A 19492-nucleotide genomic window follows, 5' to 3' on the forward strand; every position below is an offset into this window, starting at 1 on the left:
ATGAAATTGTGAGCATCAATTGTCACTATGTGTATAGAAAGTGATTGTAAAAATATAATAATAATAATATCAGCCCTGTGTTATATTGCCCCAAGTTGAGGCAATGAGATGACTTCGGTCATCTGTATATTTCTGTTGCATTTATACCTATCGGTACTAAGTTTCGACTTTAGTTCTAATTAGTAGTTCTTGTAATTAAAATGAAAACGTAGTTATCTAAAATATTTTCTATCACTACGTTTGTATTTAGATATTTAATGCAATTATATTAATGTAAAATTTTGAATTTTGGTCGGTATAATTAAAATCAGTGTCAATGTATCGAATACTGTCTTTAAATTGTGAACATTCTTTAAAAATTATGAAATATATAGGGCGAAATATACTTCAAATGTAGATGTAAATATATTCTCTGTTTAGTATTCCTACGGATAAATCTGAAATGATAAACCGATCTACACTGTGACACAAAGCAGATGCACCCTGCCAATCCTTTCTTGGAATAGGACGTGATAATTCCACCATTTCGGGTAAATACGAGCAAAAGTATTCAAAACGAGAAGCAGACACAATTTACTATGTTAGCATTATCCGCTTTCCCCCAACGGTAATAAAGCTTTTTTTCCAACAACCCACAATATGAGATTGTATCTTTTTGAATATATTTTTCTAGAATGCCATAGAATAAATAAGTAGTGCCAACTAGATGGTGTATGAATTTGAATGCAAAGCGTTTGAGTATGAAAAAAAAATTAAGAGTGGCCGGTATGATTTCAATAAACAAGGAATGCGTATCATTGAGTAATTTTAAATTTGGAATAAATTATTATTCCCATCATACATGTCATATTCAATTAGGTGTTGTGTGTATAAGTAAGTATAAGAATCCCGTCGGTAAATTGCTGTGGCAAACATAAATTCTCTGGAAACAATTACTCTCACTATATAAGTTAATACTTAATAATTTATACACATTTCACAAAGCAACCTTACCAAGAGGTAACCGTCATCGTATCTTCATAGAATAGAAAGTTTTATAAAAAAACATAGGCATCGGATGGCCGGATTTAATAGAATATTTATTACCATGCCATTTTGCGGTTACTCGATACCAGTTTACTGCATTAACAACATTTAAATAATTAAACCCGGAAAATTATTTTAAACTACACGAACGCCAAATTACTGCAACATCATTTGGAATGCTTAAATGCTTTAAATTAACAAAATATCAGGTTGCAATAAAACAAATTAACAATTAAAAAGGGCTTTAGTGGTGAAGTATTTAACATTATTGCTAATAGAAAAGTCGAGCGATGTGCCCATTTATTTTAAGTAGACAGGATTGTTTAATTGTAAGTGATGAGTTCACATTTTTTATAAATTAAATCGCGATTATTAGTTGGCAGTCTATTCCTTATTTCATTGCCTTCCCTATTTTCGCTCCCTTCTCCCTCACACACTCACGCCTACCCTATCTGTCGCACGCGCCCCGCGCAGAGCCATCTGCGCGGACGCCATATTATTAACATCACTATTCGCCGCCGCCGCAGCCATTGCTTTGGCTGTGGAAAAATACGCAAAAATACGCATGAACTGTTCATAACGCTCGCTTTAAAAGCAAATAACTCATTTGAGACCGAACGCTTGTGCATGTACTGTTGGTGACGTGATTTGGAGTGTTTTTCAAGCCCTTTTCGCGTGCGCGTCGTGATCGACAGCGACGCCATCGCCGGGACCGCGTGCGCCGCCTGATGAAGCATCGTACAGGTAAGGCGTGCACTTCCTTGAACCTCCGAATTCCTTATACGGCTGCCAATTAACGCCCGCAACGAACCAGCCCCTCCGAAGGGGACCCAAAATACAGTCCACAAACGCCTGGGTTTGCCTGGCCCAACGCCCCCGGTCTTGGGACTCGGCCGGGACGATCCGTCCCAATAATTCCCCGCTTTTATTATTCTGTTAGTGTTAGTTTTTTCGCTTCGCCGCACCCGCCCCCTTTGGAGGCCCATATACGTGGCGTCTCTAGTAAGTTTGGTTCAAAAAGGCGTGATTATTAATCGTTAATTACTAATTAGTTATGTCGGCCTCCAATGAGCTATAAATTTTTTATCTATATTTTAGCAAGAACAGTTTTGGGTTTTCTAACCTTGAAAATATTATTTAAGCAAAATAATACTCATACATCAACTTCTTTGACCAATCTTTCATTGTACAAGCAGTCCGATATGAAAATATCCTGTAGTTAAAGATAAAAAGAGTGAAATCTTTAACCCCTTTACAAAATTATTAAAAACCCACTACCTCTCCAATACATAATGCAAAATACCACCATATTAATTAATAACTATATATTAGTACTTATATCTTTATATTAATATAATTTAGTGTTTATTTAGTATTTCCTTTTTGTTTCTTTCTTCTTGTTGTACACCGCTGTCAATATTTCCCTACAAAGATTGCCTGGAATAAGAATAAGACCGCCCATTTTACACCATAGATTTAAGAAAATGTATCAATCTTGTTTATATGTTTGTAACAGCGGTTACAATAAACAGTATCTGTATTTGTATAAACGCCTCCAGTCAAACAAAATGACTTCTGGCGACTGGTAAAATTCAGCCTTATAGACTTTCCGACTTTGCTTAACCGCTATTCTAGAACAATTAAAGACGGCTTACACTAACCTCGACAACTCCATTCACCCAAACTTCAAAATAGAATTTAAATGCTGGCCGTATCATACCTCGGGTTTTTAGTTATTAGCCCTCTGACCGTTTTCTGTATCGAAAATAAAACCATCGCACATCACAGAGATGGAAAAGTTCAAATCCATATTTTTTGAGTTATTTTTATTTTACACACGAATATCTGTCGGATAAATATTCGTACTTTTTGTCGGTGATGCTTAAAATCATCGTGAAAGCCCAAAGAGGTATTTGCACACTATTTGTGTTCATTCTATACGAGGCTTTATATTTTTACGGCTCGCTGCAATTAAAAGTTTAAGGGCAACTGTCGCCGCGAGTTTTCACGTGTGATATTTCTGATTTTATTTAGTCGTGACAGACAGCCGTAGGATAAAAATTTTGAGAATCGCGATGACTAAAATATAAAATTTCCAGTTATAACAGTAACTGCCTCTCCCATACCACCGATGTTATTTTTAAACTAACAAAAGCTAATTAGGCCACAACCAAAACCACAAACTGTCAACAAACCGCACGCTCGAATTTAAATATCAAACAAATATTAATTAGCCTACATTCGAAACATTAAAGTTAACGGTTACCATCGATAAATGCTGACATTGTATTGCGTCGAAAATCTAGAGCCGTTAAGAAAATAGCCGCATCTGAATATTCAGCGGGTAATATGGCGCTGGATCGCATGGTTTGTTTTCATTAGCATGATTGGGTTGACCCCATTAAAATCCAGACCGTACGCGACCCCCACGTATCCATTAGAAATTCTAAACGGATGAAAAAAGGTCATTTTAAATTATATGTTTATTAATTTAAATTAAGTGTTACGGGTTTTTGTATGAAAAAGGTTGCGGCTATTCGCGTTTAGCTTTGGATTTTTGGGCCGTTTTCCATGTGATGAACAGTTTGGAAGGGATGATATATTTCTAAGGACAGTATTAAAAAATCAATCTCACCGCTAAGTAAAATCTCAAGTAGACGCTTAAGGTGAACCACTAAATAAACTAAGTTTGAGCTGTTATTTAAGTGCCTCTTGTTAGCTGAGTCGGCGCTGTTTAATAATCAAGACTACGCTGTCAAAAACTGTTATACACTGTGACTTAAGATATCACATGAACTATCCTTGATAAGTGTTTATTCAATAGAGACCACCTTCAGATACTAACTTGGACTTCACAGAGTCACGCTCTTAAGAGCGAATCTAAGTTGCAAGAAGTAACAATTAACAATTTTAATATGCAGTTTCTTAGTCTCTTTGGGTAATGGCGAGTCAAAAGCTAGCGAGGCTCATGAGATATTTTTTGTCATCCACAAATATTTGGATGTTGATCAATGTATAGAGAAGATAATACAACGACACAAGGCGGTGAAAATCACTGCAGTGGTTCGTCTGGACGGATCGTGGAAGACGTTTTGTTGAATGCATACACTGAACCCTGGGATATCTGGGCTGTCCCCGCAAAATTGAACATAAAAACATAGTCAAATTCTAATTTACGATTTTGCTGTATTTGTGCGGTGGTCGCTATCTCGCCGAATCTATCTCTATATATAAAAAAGAATCCCTATTTCCCTTGGTCACGCCATCACGCGTGAACGGCTGGACCGATTTCACATTTTTTTTTGTTGCGTTTGTTTTTTTTCACGAGAAAGTTCTTACGAAAGAAAAAATTCAAAAATTGCGCGGAAAATCAGAAAATTTAATAAAACTTAACGAACATATTAATTTTATATAACTGTCAGCGATTGACAGAATGCGCGCTGTAAATTCATAGTCAAGACGGGACAGCGTCTGTCGGGTCAGCTAGTATAAAATATATCCTATCACCTGCAAAACCGGAACGAACTGGCTTATAGATATAATGCGTGTATGTGTACCTGAACATTACTGTATATGGAAATGTGTAAGATTTATGAATTCGTATTTTGCGACTTGCGTGCTCCGACGGTATAATAATTCCTTTCTATGAGCATTAATAATTTCAAAGACTTCTGCTATTTCTTATCAAATTATTACGTTATGTCCAGCTATTATGCCTCTCACGTTCCTTAGCTAATGCCATTTTGGTTGACGGCAAATTATATGATTTATTAATAAAAATTTGCCAATATGCACCATATTTACCATCATATGGAGACTTTAAAATAGTAGGAAAAACATACTTTCAGCCATATTAACTTCCTTTTAAAATAGAAGGTAGGTAAATATAAACATCTCTATTTCATTATATACTGAGTAAATCATTACAGATCTCCTCAGGAAATTCCTATATCTTCCGTTACCACGCACAGAAATCTTTGTTTGTTTTGCATAACAAGCATGGAATATAGATTTTCCATGATATTTCTCATTTGCGAAATCAAACAAAGTATGTTTTTAGATATAATTTTTTCGTCATTTTTTAATTCTTGGTTCTGTAAAAATATACAAACACGAATTTAGGACTTTATCTTTTTTGGAAGTTGATTTAAAATTACATTTCATTTAAATAATTCATATAATTATTGAAATATGCAAAACTATAATTGATAGTTAATTTCATTATCTACAGTATTCTTAAAACCGAAATAGCAGTGAATACACGTACGTATTTTGATAATAATATTGCGATAACTTTTATTTTAATATGGTTTTTGCATAAGTTTTAAATTCGGGCAAAACGCCAATTTATTAACATTCACGCCAAAATAATTTTAAAAATAACATAACATATAACTTTTATGACGAATGTCGGTCAAACCGCAACTACTGAACTCCAACTAAAATATATCACTACTTTCATATTTAATTTGTGCATTCGATGAAATTTACGTTATCAATTTCATCTGGACATTGTGATGGAAATAATGTGAAGCCATTTTGATTCTGTAGAAATTAGTTTCATAAATGGAAGCTATAAGTTGAATATCGTCTGACTGGTTTGGTAGCAGCATAATATGTAGGTCCTGGGTTTGAATCCCAGAACCAGTTTTGAACAACATCTCGTAACACCTACGAAAAAATTACTTCTACTTCTATTTATTTTAGGCTATAATAATATTTAATTTTTATCTTTATTTTAATTTGTTAGCATTTGTATATAATAATATGATATTCTGTTTTCATTTTTGTATTTTCAAATTACCTTAATTGGTGCAAACCGTTTTAATTACGTCAAATAAATAAACACTTCAGTATTGACGTTATACATTTGATGCAGTGTTGTGATTTTGAATTTTAGGGAGTTACTGTTTACAGCTTTTAGAAACCATTGGTTCTTGTTCTCATCATTTAATTGTATTTAGGCAATACTACACCAATTTAGTTGGTGGTAGGATATATTTTATAGCCGCCCGAATAGCGACCACCACAAACAAGAAGTTAGAACCCGTCATAGTAGTCCACGCCAGTGTGTCGCGTTCCGGCATCAGCTTGTGTATATTCGGTTCAGCAGGCCGGCATAATTTTGTCGACTGTCAAGGGACAATCATCTCTCATCAGTCGAGAGTTTTTTAGACTCCACTCCACTTACCACCATGTGCAGTGGGGACACTTTGAAGCGTCCGTATAAAAAACAATCAAAATATCTAAGATGTTTTTATTACATAGATACGTTGTCCGAGCTCAATACTGGCAAGACGAAAGTAAGGTAATTGCCCGACTTAACGACCAATGAGCGTGCGGCACTAACGTTGTTACGTAACTGTCGATGTATATATATCCTTTTCTAACGAATGTGTGCTGTATCTTGTTATTCCTTCTTCGAGCCAATTTGTAATTATATGTACAGGTACGTGAATATAGCAAATAGTGCGCCGTTTTTTTATGCCTTTTTGTTAGTGTATGACGTGTCTATTTGTAAAACGTCATTGCAAAATATAGGTTAAATAGGTTAAAATCAATCCATTTTCGAAATGCAAGTCACGTTTTAGCGTAAGCCGCGTTGTTTCTCAGTTGCAGGCCGAATCTATACTGCAGTTAATGTTGCATAAATCACCTGGTTTTCTCCCATATGGATTTTCGAGTAACCGCCTCTGACGTGATTTACCGTGGCCTACTGCGCCATCTATCGTGAGTTCAAATTTTAATTTATTTCCGTTCGGTTTTCGTAATGTTTTAGATGGATTTTAAAAATATAGGATCAATGCTATTTCAGAAAGATTTTAATTTTGGTAAAATATACAAAATGATGTTTAGAAAGGTTTGTTACTTATTATTAGATAAGTTTGGAGTGTTTGACTTTGAAAGTGTAGTGTATTTTATGGTACACACGTACATATAAAAACAGACTGCAAAGTTTGGGTTTAAAGTGGTTTTTATTCTTTAGTATATGAAATATTATGGTTAAAGAGGTATTATCATTTATTTAGTATTTTATACGTAATATTATGATCATAAAATAAACAAAAAGAATCGAAACATTGCAAAGTTAAAATATTTGCTACATAAAATTTCACGGATTCTCAGACTAATATTGGAATAAGATATTGGTTAAGACAACTTACATAATATGGAGTTTCTCATTTCTTGTAGCCGAGTTGGTGATAATATAATATATTTAAGACCTTCCTCTGAGCAAATGGCCTTGAGCCTTCGTTCCATACATTTTCGGTGCACGAATTAAAGCGAGAATATGCAAACATTTAGAATTAATTTATTTAAAAAGTCAATTTTAGGACTTTTTGGAATTTTTAAATTAACAAAATATTCCTTATTAAATTGTCTATTTAATAGTGTTTATATTAAAATGATATGAATTATGAATGGTTTATTTTAGGACCAGATGCACGGAATCAACAATTTCAGTGGAGTATTTATAAAGAATAACATACAATCCATATTATAAACTAAAGTTAAGGTAATATGTTTAATTTATTTTTACTATATGTATATATTTTGAGTGGATAGCTTCTAAAAGTACGCATAGCTCGCCATTTTGCTGGGATAGCACCGTAACACCTTACATATACTGTATACTTACAATTAATGTAGCTTCGTGTGTGCGCAAATGTTTTTCAAGTAAACTGAGTTATCCAAGAATGTTTTCTCGGTTGAATATTATGTAACGTGTAATGGACCGATCATCTTTACTTAGAGTAGAGTAATAATTATATTATAAAGTCTTATAAAGGGATGTAATGAACCGATTTACTTTATTTGTAGTGGACTAATTATTATATTTTAAAGACTTATAAAGAGATTTTTATTCAGTGGTTGTTATTGGAATGTTATTAACTGATTGCAAAAGGAGGTGATAGAGTATTTTATAATATACATTAACATTTTAGGTTTTGAAGACGGTTTAATTTTTTAGACAGTTTTATAAAAAAATTCTATGTGAGAGGCGTTTATTTTTTTGTCAATTATTATTTTAGTGAACAGGGAACATAAGTACTGCACTGCACTTAATATATTCACTATACGTTGACGGGATGAATGGAAACATTGAAAATTAATGTACAACCACACTGCTTTCAATAACTTTTAATTAACATAAAAAACCGCAGTGTATTGACATGATAAAATACAAACGATTTATGAAACTAAACTGTATTATACGGTATTAGAATTTTAAATGAAAGTAAATGCAGAAAATCCAGGTCAGGACAAATCGATGAGTTAAAAATTTAATGCAGAGAGTTGTGCTTGCACGCCATAATGTCTATATTGTAGTATATTTTTACATGTATTATAAAGTACATGTATAGAATTGTTTCTAAATACGTATTGTCATATATCTCATTCATGGATTTTAAGCTCCAATAACGAAAATCCTTTCTTTTGGTAAAATATTTTATCGCTACATTTCTTCTCCTCAGTAATGACGTATTATAATAATACTGGTGGATACTTTTACAGGGTCATTTTAACTTCGCGTTACTAAATGAAACCACATATTCGTCTTCACCATTGCTGACATTGTGTCAAAAATCATCCATTAATAACTAATATTTACACGAAAAATCCTGTTTTTAGTTTTCTGATGTTTTTTCCATTATGTAGTTTAATACGAATATGGCGTGTGCGTGAGTGTATTTTTGTTTTAAAGTATTATGTTGCCGCTGCAATGAATTCTCTTAGAGTAGTAGTAGTGGCTTTAGGACGCGTAAAATTAAAATTACTTTTTATTAATATTTATTTTGTTTGCAACTAACACTTTTTTATTTTACATCTACGACTCAAGTAGTTATTGTAGTGTTATTTTCAAGTAGATAAGTATGTGATTTCATTTAGTAACGCGATGTGCAAAATGACCCTGTAAATGTACTTCTACAATATCATACATATAAAGCTGAAGAGTTTATTTGTGTCAACGTGCTTATCACAGAAACTACTTATTCGTATTGAAAACTCCTTTCAATATTGAATAGCCCATTTATTGAGGAAGTCTGTATATATAACATCACGCTATGACCAATACGAGCGGAGCATCAATGATTTTTTTTATTTTAAAAGTTCCCTTTGCGAGCACTGCATAAAATATTAAAGTTTCGCAACAGTCATATATGACGGAATTATTCCTTTAAAAAAAAAAATATATATATATAAAACTAAGTCTCCGCCGTATGCTTCCTGTCTGAAAGCAATAAACTCAAAAAGTACCCAACGGATTTCGATCACATTTAGTATGGAGATAGTTTGAGACCGCGGGAAAGACATAGGCTACTTTCTATCCCGGGAAAATATATAGCGGGACTTTATCCCGGAAAAACTTATTCACGCGGGTAGAGCCTTGAGGAGGCAGTAGTATTATACCTAGCAAATCACAATAGCTATTGAAGACCCAAAATTTACTTAATCAATGTTACAACCATGGTAATAAAAAAAACTGCACGAGCAAAGGCAGTAATGAAGATTTTCATAATTTACTTTTGGTTATAAAAAAAATTAGTATTTCTATACCAAGACGCTAGATTATAATCCACCTGCCAATTTATACTGAAGCTTAACATTGCCAGACCTCTGGCTTGAATAATATAAGAACATTTCTACACGGATTCAAGTTTCGTCTTATAGACTGAGAGCTGGATACAATTTTCTATTTTAGTATTATATTTTGATTCGAAATATGTATTCCGCATAAAAATAAAATAAAGTTTATGAATAATATTTATGTGCAAATCGAATAAATAATTAAAATGGTTTGGGCACACGTTCCCGCAGGCGTGCCAATACTGCCCAATGCAGATATTTTTTTTTTAAATTAATTAAAATATCTGTGTACGGACGTAAAAGATTCAGTTAATTAAATCAGATTCCAATTCATAAATGTAAATAGCAAAAAAAAATTTTTTTTTTCAATACATTTTTGCAATATCCGCTCTTAGAAAGTGCGTGGGTTTCATTTATACGGCCACATGCAAAATTTTGGCTTAGTATGAAAAAACGTATTGTCATGCTAATTGTCGTATTTCGTGTTGAATGTGTGAAACAAATGAGTTTGCATAATTTCAAGGGTGAACTCTATTGTTATATGTCTGCAGGTTAAACGATATGCGAAAATGCTCAAATTCAATGATATACCATGCAGTAATAGGAGATTTATTTTGGCAGGTAGCACCGCATTTTCTATTTACCTCGTCGAGGAATAACATGTAGGTACTATTGTGTTTTGGTTTGATAGACTTTGTAGTATGCCTATCACATATTGTTTCCTATTTAATATTAATATTATTATATTTTGTTATAAAAATAATAACTTTAGAAGAATAACACGATTAATGCTATGGTATATTGATAATAAATCTTCTGTAGATTACATTATATTTGTTTATATCAAGCTACAGATTTCTTAATCAATTGTCTTTATTAGGCTGTAAATTGTATATTGAAGCAAAATTCGTAATTTAATATCCATAAAATTTCCACATTCCACGTTATCGTATGGCTCAGAATAACTCAACTCACCCACGATTCAAATATAGAAAATACCTTTACCGTCAGCTAACAAAAATTCGGGTATAATTCTCGTCATCGGCTCTTCGCCTACGTTGTTAATCCTGCCAATCTAAATATAAAAGCAACAGTATCTCAGCGAGATTTGTTAGAAAATCAAAGCAATTTTCGCTCGTCAACGGGATACGCTGCGGCTGACACTCTCATTTGTCTTGAGACTGAGCAACCGGCACCGAACCGTTGTGCCAGATGAGATGGCGAAATGATGATTTTAGCTTACCTTCGTGAGAACTTTTGGTTCTACATTCTATTAATAGAGGGATTAGTAATATAGGCTTTGGATTTTATCCAAGACAATTTGTTTTTCCTAGCAAAAAAATTACATTCGACCTAGTTTTAATTATTCCAAGCTTTGTCCGGAATCGAGCTAAAAGTTTAGGTGAGAAGCCCTAATTTTATATTGTTATGTGTGTCTTAGTGCAATTCAATCTCGTCAATGTGTTTATAATTGTTGTTTAATTGTGATTGGTTCTGTTACGGTGCAACTGTAATGCTGAAGGTTCGATCCCCATCGGGTAAAATTGTATTGGGTTTTTCTACTCAGTATCAGTCCGGAGTTTGGAATTTGTGTCCGATATAGCAATACGCTTACCCCTTTATGAAATCATGAGACGGAACCACACGGTGAAAATTAGATGCACTAGTTGCGCCTTTGTCTCTCTCTTCGGGAATAAAAGGCGTGAGTGTGTGTGGCTCAATTTTTGGTATCACTTTTCGGCACAGAGATTCAACGAACTCAGATTTAATTTTGATATTTCTCGTCTATGCAGCTGTTTCTCTGAATCTACTCTCTAATCTTCCCTTTTGGGCATCATTAATCAGCTTTCAGTTGAGACAGAAAATGTTTTAATAATAATTATCTTCTGTTTCTCTTTGTTAATCGTTAACTTTATTAACTTTGATATTACTTCTTTAACCACCTAGTCTAAATTGGTTAGTAGTAGAATTTTATTGGTTTTAGCTACCCCTTATTCTATTCTCCTTATTTACTTTGTTTTCGCGTAGTTCAATCAGATCTACCTTTATATTGACTTTTAGTTGAACATTACTTTCATAATCAACCACAGGTACTCTAAACTTAAAACTCTCCGAAATATTTCCTAACCGACATATTCGAAACGGACTGCATTAAGCAACCTTTATCAGATTCTGTATCTAGCTTACAGGTGGACATCTAACAATGCGCTAATACGTTGTTAGGCATTAATCAACCCCAAATTACGTCGGAAGATTGGATAGAATCTAATCATTGAATTTCGAATTGTATAGTATGTGTTCGTCGGGCTAATATTCGGGAAATTCGAATGTAAACAGGTTACCCGTCACTTTGTCTCGATAGCTGGGACAAATTGCATGTCAGTGCCACATCTGATTCTAGTTCTCTGGCGAATTTTTTGTTGAATAGTCCTGATTAATCGCTTACTTAGTTTCGAATGTGTGTGTGGTAGCAAGTTCTCGAGCAATTTTTTGGTCAAACGAAAGCGTAATGAAACGATGTCTTAGTTTGGATTCTTAAGTCATACGTGTCACATTTTTTGGTAAAATACTTGACACCTTCGGGAGAATTTTGTGCTTATAAGCGTATTTTTTAAAGAGAGATATTAACTGCCTCGGTGGCGTAGTTTTAATGCGTACGTGATACAAGTTCTACTAACGTGCTGAGATCATAGGTTTGAATCCTGAGTCGAGCCAAAAATAATGGAGACTAAGTTTTTCCAACTTAAAATGTACTAAGTCGCAGCTCTGAGTACTGACTTCATCTACTTGTAGTTGGCGTTGTGTAACCCCCCTGACTCGCACAGCACGTAAAACCATTGATTCTGCACCTGATCACTCTTCAGTCATGTCGGATTGCTGTTTTACCGGATTATTAATGTGAAAGAACTAAGAGTGCATCTGTATATTGCGCACTCACTGAACTCCGATGAAATTTGCCGCCTTAATTCGGCTAGAAAGAATACATATAAATTTTTTAAACCTTCAAAACGACAAATAAGCATCTGCTTACGATTATGTCCATATAAATGTGTTCCTAAAGGTGCCTAAAAGTTGTATTTACCTATATCTATTCGTACTAAATACAAGGTAGGCATTAGCCAGTTCTTAACAAGACTGTACCACCCCAGTCGAACCATGCTGCATATAAAAATACCTGGCTACTAATCACTTATGCCAACAATTTAGTAAACATACAATATGAGATACCTTGTGCATAAATAATGTATAAGCTTCTGAATAAATTATTTGTCTTTCCTTTCAATATGAAACCACCTAAAGCTACCCGACCTTTAATTATCAGATATCGATTTACGTTAGTTTACCCTCTACATTATTACGTTATTACTGCTATATGTAAAGAATGATCATATTACGGTGAAAATGTATTCAAATATCAACTACTATTATCTTTTAGAGTTAAGAAGTTTGTGCAATACATAGTGTATTTTTTTATTTCTTTGAATGAAGAGATGAGCGTGCCGTTCGCCTGGTGGTAAGCGATACGACCGCCCATAAACAATAGAAACACCATCCAACACCTTGAATTACAGAGTATTGTTTGGTATTCCCCGGGCTCGCCATCCTGAGACATGAGATATTAAGTCTCATTATATCCAGTAGTAGCACTGGCTACAATATCCTTCAAACCGGAACATAAAAGTAACTACACACTGCTGCTTGGCGGCAGAAATAGACATTGCGGTGGTATGCCCAGGCGGTCTCTCACATATGAGAGACCTACCATCAGTATTACAAATATCGGACTAATAAGTTCTAAAAATACAGTTATCGCGCTGTTTCGCTGGGGATAGAGTCTTAAGGGATTTTAAATTTCGGGTGATACGAACACATACAGAAAGAATACAGTGTTGTAGAGTAACATAGGCGTCGGGGGTTTCCGACCAGCCCCCGATACTGCGTAGAACAGGACCACAGCAATTTCAATTAATTTTTGTGCAATGACTTATGAAGTGAATCACTTGAGCCAGTAAGTCAGCTGTGAAACCATAGGTCTCCAATTCCACCCTGCACTAACATTTCACATCAACGGGTGAAAGGCTAATGACTTAAGCGAAATTTTATTCGAATAATTTTGATTAGTGTAATCGAGAATGAACATATGTTGAGACGTGTTAATGGTTTGAGACTCTTTATTAGACTGCACTCCTTATACTAACTTAATACTATACATTATAAAGCTTATATACTAAGTACACACATTACAACTAGTTTTATAAAACACAAAAAAGTTCTGGTTATAAATATGTATGAGCTTAGTGTCCCAAAAAAATTTCGCTTAAATCAATAACCCGTCGATATGTTTATGTCCTCGCATAACAGAATCAGTTTGTCAACTAAAACCCCAAAGTGGTCAAAACACACACAGCGTGGAAGGCTCCCTGAAGCAAACTACTTCAGGTAACAGATGCAGTTACTGTCTGTCTGTTACGCTTTCCGTGCCAACGCCTGCCCCATGGGGCAAGCAACTGTATTACAATTGAGCTACCGTGAAAGCTTTTTAGTCTACTTTTAATAATATGGCGGCGACTTATTTCTTGTTAAGACGAGGCTTACTCGACCTGACTTATAATGTAAGGCATGTTATAATTTAACCAGAGTGAATGACCGCAGAAAAGGCAGTGTCTCTTGACGGCCGGCAAAATAATGCTGGTCGCTATTGCGTTTCTTAACTCTGCACGTGTAAGCATATTTATTGGGATAGAGTATTATTTCTATCTTACTTTGTTTTGTTACAATATTATTATATAATTTTTTTGGCTGCTGTCTGTTCAAGCTTGTCATTTGTACCTATAATTAAGGTGGCATCTACAGAATGTAATTTGACGTAGTGTTCTTATGAATATTATGGTGTTCACTTTGTTGATGCAATAAATAGAGAACAGACCACTGGATTCGAAATGTCCGTACCCCTCTTACTAATTTCAAGTCTCAAACCATAACGGTTGAACGTAAATAGGAAGTCATCCTGAAGCCGACAGATCTCAAATCTATACGAGGAAGATGAGCCAACGTGTATCATTTGGCAATGTCAGGTACATAGGTAAGTATTTCGAGATAATGAAGGTAGCAGCCTACAAGCCGTTTGAGCTTACCATTCAAACAAACAAATAGGGCTGTCAACCGCAGGTGCGCCGCGCGAGTCGCGTGTGCGCGCGGCACGAGTTCGCGCGTTAGGGTTGAGGCACACTGAGATATTAACGCGAGGATAAATTGGCGTAAGTGTTAAGAAATTGATGATAGGGTGTTTGTGACGCAGCTGCAATAACAAGTATGAATGCGAATGATGCCGGAAATAGGGCTGTCAATCTCAGGTGGGTTGGAGGTCGCGTGTGCATGCGTCACGAGAATTGACGCGTAAGGGTTTAGGCACACTTAGACATTTAACGCGCGAATAAATTGACGCTGGTTTTATTGTATTCAACTGCAAGCAGAGCTATCAGTATATTTGATAGTTGACGACGGATTTATTTCACGTAGCTGCAAGAACAAGACCTTGATAGGTCTATGTATCTCTAAATGCAAGAAAGTTTTGCTCCAAGACATGGTTGGAAATATTTTAACATGAAACAATTTAATTAGATGAAAAATCGTCTTCCAAAATCATGCCAGAATTGACAATCGTATTACATTTACGGCTTAAAACTATTTACATGTTAATAAGCTGGCCTTAGTTGGTCCATTGAACACGTCTCACAGAGTATACTGTAGCCGACTAAAAGATTTTGTTGAAATAAATTAAATATTAATTATATTTTAAAATTTTAATAAAAAAAGTCCTAACACTAAAATATGATTTAGTAAAAACAAAAGATTATATCAATTAATATTTTATTCTAATTTTTATTACAATATCAAAGGATCTAAGAACAAGACTGAGAATATTTAAAAAGCTTTCATTTTAAATTAAATTTTATTTATTTGTTTTGAATCAATAAAATCACTACAATGAACAATCGGCAAAAAAATCTAACAAATTACACTTTTATATAAAACAGATTTAGTACCTGTCATTCAAAGACTAATTTGAAGACGCTTTATTTATCTCTCTAAATTATCTCTCGCACTTGTTCGCATGTTATAAAATGCTTATTTAAATGAAAAATTCATAAACGTTACACGATACGCGGGTGTAACGAAATTTTTCACCTTGGAGTTACGACATGCTATACCGTACGAATGAGATTACTTTTTCAGCGAATAATAATTTCACGATCGTATGGTTTTATGAAGCTTGTTGGACTAAATATTGGCCGTAAGATATCATAATATTATTATAGTTAGTATGATATATTTTATTAGGGACAACGTGACCTCGCGTCTGATGGTAAGAGTGGAGTCCAGATGAAGTGTCGACTGATCAGTGATAATCGTTCGTAAGACGACGCAATTATGCCGGTCTGTTTGTATCTTACGGAAATGTATAACTGGAATAGAATACTCATACCTTTTATCCCCGCAGGGGTAGACAGAGGTGCAACTTGTACAACCATTTTTCACCTTGTGTATTCCGTTCTATAATGTGTTAGGGGGCGATTGCTATATCGGGCACAAATTCATTGTTATGTTATTGAATAGAAAAAGTCAATACCACAACCCGGCTCGGGGATCGAGTGCGAGACCTCAGTGCAGTCATGTCATAATCTAATTATGCCACTAAGACAGGCTGGAATTATAAAACTGATATAAACAGTTAGCCTTCTCCTCTTACATCTCCTGTTTGCTTCACGTACTAATGCTAACTTCTACTAAATAATATTCTGGTATATTATATTTTAATGAACGCTTTTCTTAGTGTTTGAACATACATATTGTTACATCCTATTACTCACTAAGCTATGACCCATATTTTTAAACGCAAGCGATTATTCCCCGCTGTGAGCGACTCTTACTTCATTACCAATGTAATCGTAAGTCACGCACCAGCCGCTTGACATTATACTTATGTTAATTACGCTCCAAATTACCTCTATTAATAAGTGTTTTTGTTGATTTTTTTTGTTCTTTACAAAATGGGGAATAGGGACGACTAATATTTTTTTAAATTATGGGTACACCATTACAACGGTGATTTTGCTAATGGTGGAATGTGCGTATAGAGAGGATGTCAACAATTCAATAAAGGAGTTTTTTTAAAGAACTAATACAAGGAGGACAATTAGGATATTTTTAATGAATACAGTATTTTTTATGTAATATATAACGCCATTGGACTTATCCAATTACTTACGAAAAGGTACATACATAACATCACGCATTTATCCCCGAAGGGGTATGCAGAGGCGCAACTAGGGCACCCACTTTTCGCACAAGTATGTTCCGTCCCATGATGTGATAGGGGGCGAGCCTATCGCCAAAAATTAATAAGTCTCTTAAGACTTATTATATCATTACCTTTTCGTAAGTCATGGCTACACGTATAAAGCGTTCAGTATTGAATAGCTTAATTTCCTGCAGTTTCTTGCGTGGTAGTTGTGCAAGGTCAAGCCGGAGTAATTGTCCAACTCCACACAGTCACGCGAACACGCACACATTACATACACTTGTGGTGCCAAATCGTTTGTGCCTTAAAAATCATTGCACGTTTGTTTTTATTAATTTAGTTCATAATTTCTGTCGTAGATTTATATATAAAGGAACATATATGAACTATTTTATTTCTTTTTTTGCATACAATTTATTCAAAATGTGAAAAGAATTTACAGATCTGAGAGTTCACTACAGTATCACTTTGATTCACCATCGCTACGTTGTATCACTCTGATGTCAGCATTTTATATTGCACAGAGTGTCGGATACTTCATTTCGCTGTACACTGAAGTGTCAGGGACTGCTGCAGTGTTTCTTTGCCGTACATCGGATATTGATGTCATCGGATTTGTTGGTTACGCGATCGATGTCGCTCTCTGTGCAGACACTTGATTTCAATGTCGATTCGTCACTTCGAAACAAGATATCATTGTCATTCGAAGTATAGTCTTCCTGGATATTTTTGAATGACATCTCGACTTATGTTGCTGAATCACTTTGATTTTATTTTGGAAGTAGATTTTATTTATTCTGTTTATTATAACAAAGGGTGAGTTTTCCGAAAAGGAATCTGAAACTCTCGTGTTGTATATATTTTATATCCGTCCGGATAGCGATCATCGTACACAACGTAGTAAAACCCATCATAGTGGCCCACGAGTGTGTCGCGTTCCGGGATCTGCCTGTGAATATCCGGTTCCAACAGGCCGGCATAATTCCGTCAACTGTCGAGGGGTAATCATCTCTCGTCAGTCGCCATTCTTTTGGACCCCACTACACTTACCATCAGGTGCAGCGGGGCCACGTTTCCCGTGACCGTATAAAAAAGTTTTTTATATATACAATTATCTTTGGGAGAGGCCCATGTTCAGCAGTGGACATCCCGCCTTATAGGAACTTGCAAAAAAGTGGTCCGCATATCTTTGTTATAATAACATAAATTAAGAGAGAAAACTGTAAAAACAATCATTTTTTTTTATTATTAATAATAGGTAATTTGCATAACCACGTTCTCTAATTATAAGAACGTATATATAATTTTTGCATATCGTTGAAACGGTGAAACATGTTGCACATGTAAGATATTGAACATCATAATTTATACCATGTTTTATGCAAAATAAATTGTTTAGATATGATTTGAAAACCGGTAGGAATTGAGTTTTATGGTCCCTTCACACCTACTGTTTATCTATTTTATAAGTTCATCCTTGCACCCTAAAATGTCAGCAGAGATGTAACTATTGCACTCATTATTAGCTGACCTCATTTCTGCCCCATGACGTATTGAAACCTCAAAGGTATTTTATCGTAAATATGCTCAAGTAGTATTAAGGAAGTAATTAACTATTTTAATATTGTTGCAACATTTACAATCATAAACATAACGTATGAGGTCAGCGTTAGTTACAAGGAAAAAGTTAATTGCCATAACCCATATGCTTTCCTCGCCTTTATTATAAAACATATTGAAAGGCATGAGTTAGTTGATAATACAATATATTTGACACAACTCTGATATGTCGCTGGTTTAAATACTGATTTAGAAACAATACATACTTTAACAAAGACCAGTGTGTTAAATTATATTGGTTTTTAACTTCTATCTATGCCAATATATAAAGCTGAAGAGTTTGTTTGTTTGAACGCGCTACTCTCTGAAATTACTTAACGGCTTTTGATTTTTTTTGTACATATACATACATATGGCAAGCTACATTACTCCCGAGTGCTATATGCTACTTTTAATCCCAGCAATATTTAAATCGAAAAACCTTTTGTCACGTGGGTGGAGTCGCAGGTAAAAGCTAGTCATATTTATTACTTAAAAAAAATTGAATCTAAACTGTCACTTCAATAATTAACAATGGACATTCGAAAGCTTTGAAACACATATACTATCGGCAGCAACCATGACTAACACAATCGTTTTAACCACTATATTTAAAAAAAACAACATTCCACAAAAACATTAAAGCCGAGTGTGCCACCGCCCCATCTCGTCTAAGTTAATTGACAGCGTATTGCTTCTGGCTGAGCTCAATGTTAGCGTAGCGTTCATTAATTACTCCAAATAGTAACGTTGCTTTTATTTCGTACACGCGTTACTAAAGACGTTTGTACGCCCCGTTTCAAGAGTGAACGCGAATTAATTCTGTATATACCAAAATAATTCATGTTTTCGCCGAGTTCATTTCAAAGGTTCAAAAGGATGAGTTTAAATGTTCATTAAAACTTGTGTGCTCGTAATTACACTGTGGTTTTACGGGTGTGACGGCGTTTTTTCAAGGCCGCACGTGATTAA

The 19492-nt window shown here is 34.7% G+C and overlaps 1 protein-coding gene across 1 annotated transcript in view; it reads left to right on the forward strand.

Annotated features, from left to right (window-relative positions):
- Positions 1-1520: 1520 nt before the first annotated feature.
- Positions 1521-19492, forward strand: part of LOC115452463 (synaptogenesis protein syg-2) — a 155333-nt gene continuing 137361 nt past the window's right edge. Inside the window, exon 1 of the mRNA XM_037441593.1 lies at positions 1521-1770. The gene's annotated coding sequence lies outside the window, so the exon portion shown is untranslated. The remainder of the gene's footprint in view (positions 1771-19492) is intronic.

Source organism: Manduca sexta, chromosome 22 (assembly GCF_014839805.1).
Source record: "Manduca sexta isolate Smith_Timp_Sample1 chromosome 22, JHU_Msex_v1.0, whole genome shotgun sequence".
In the NCBI taxonomy this organism is placed as follows: Eukaryota; Metazoa; Arthropoda; class Insecta; order Lepidoptera; family Sphingidae; genus Manduca; species Manduca sexta.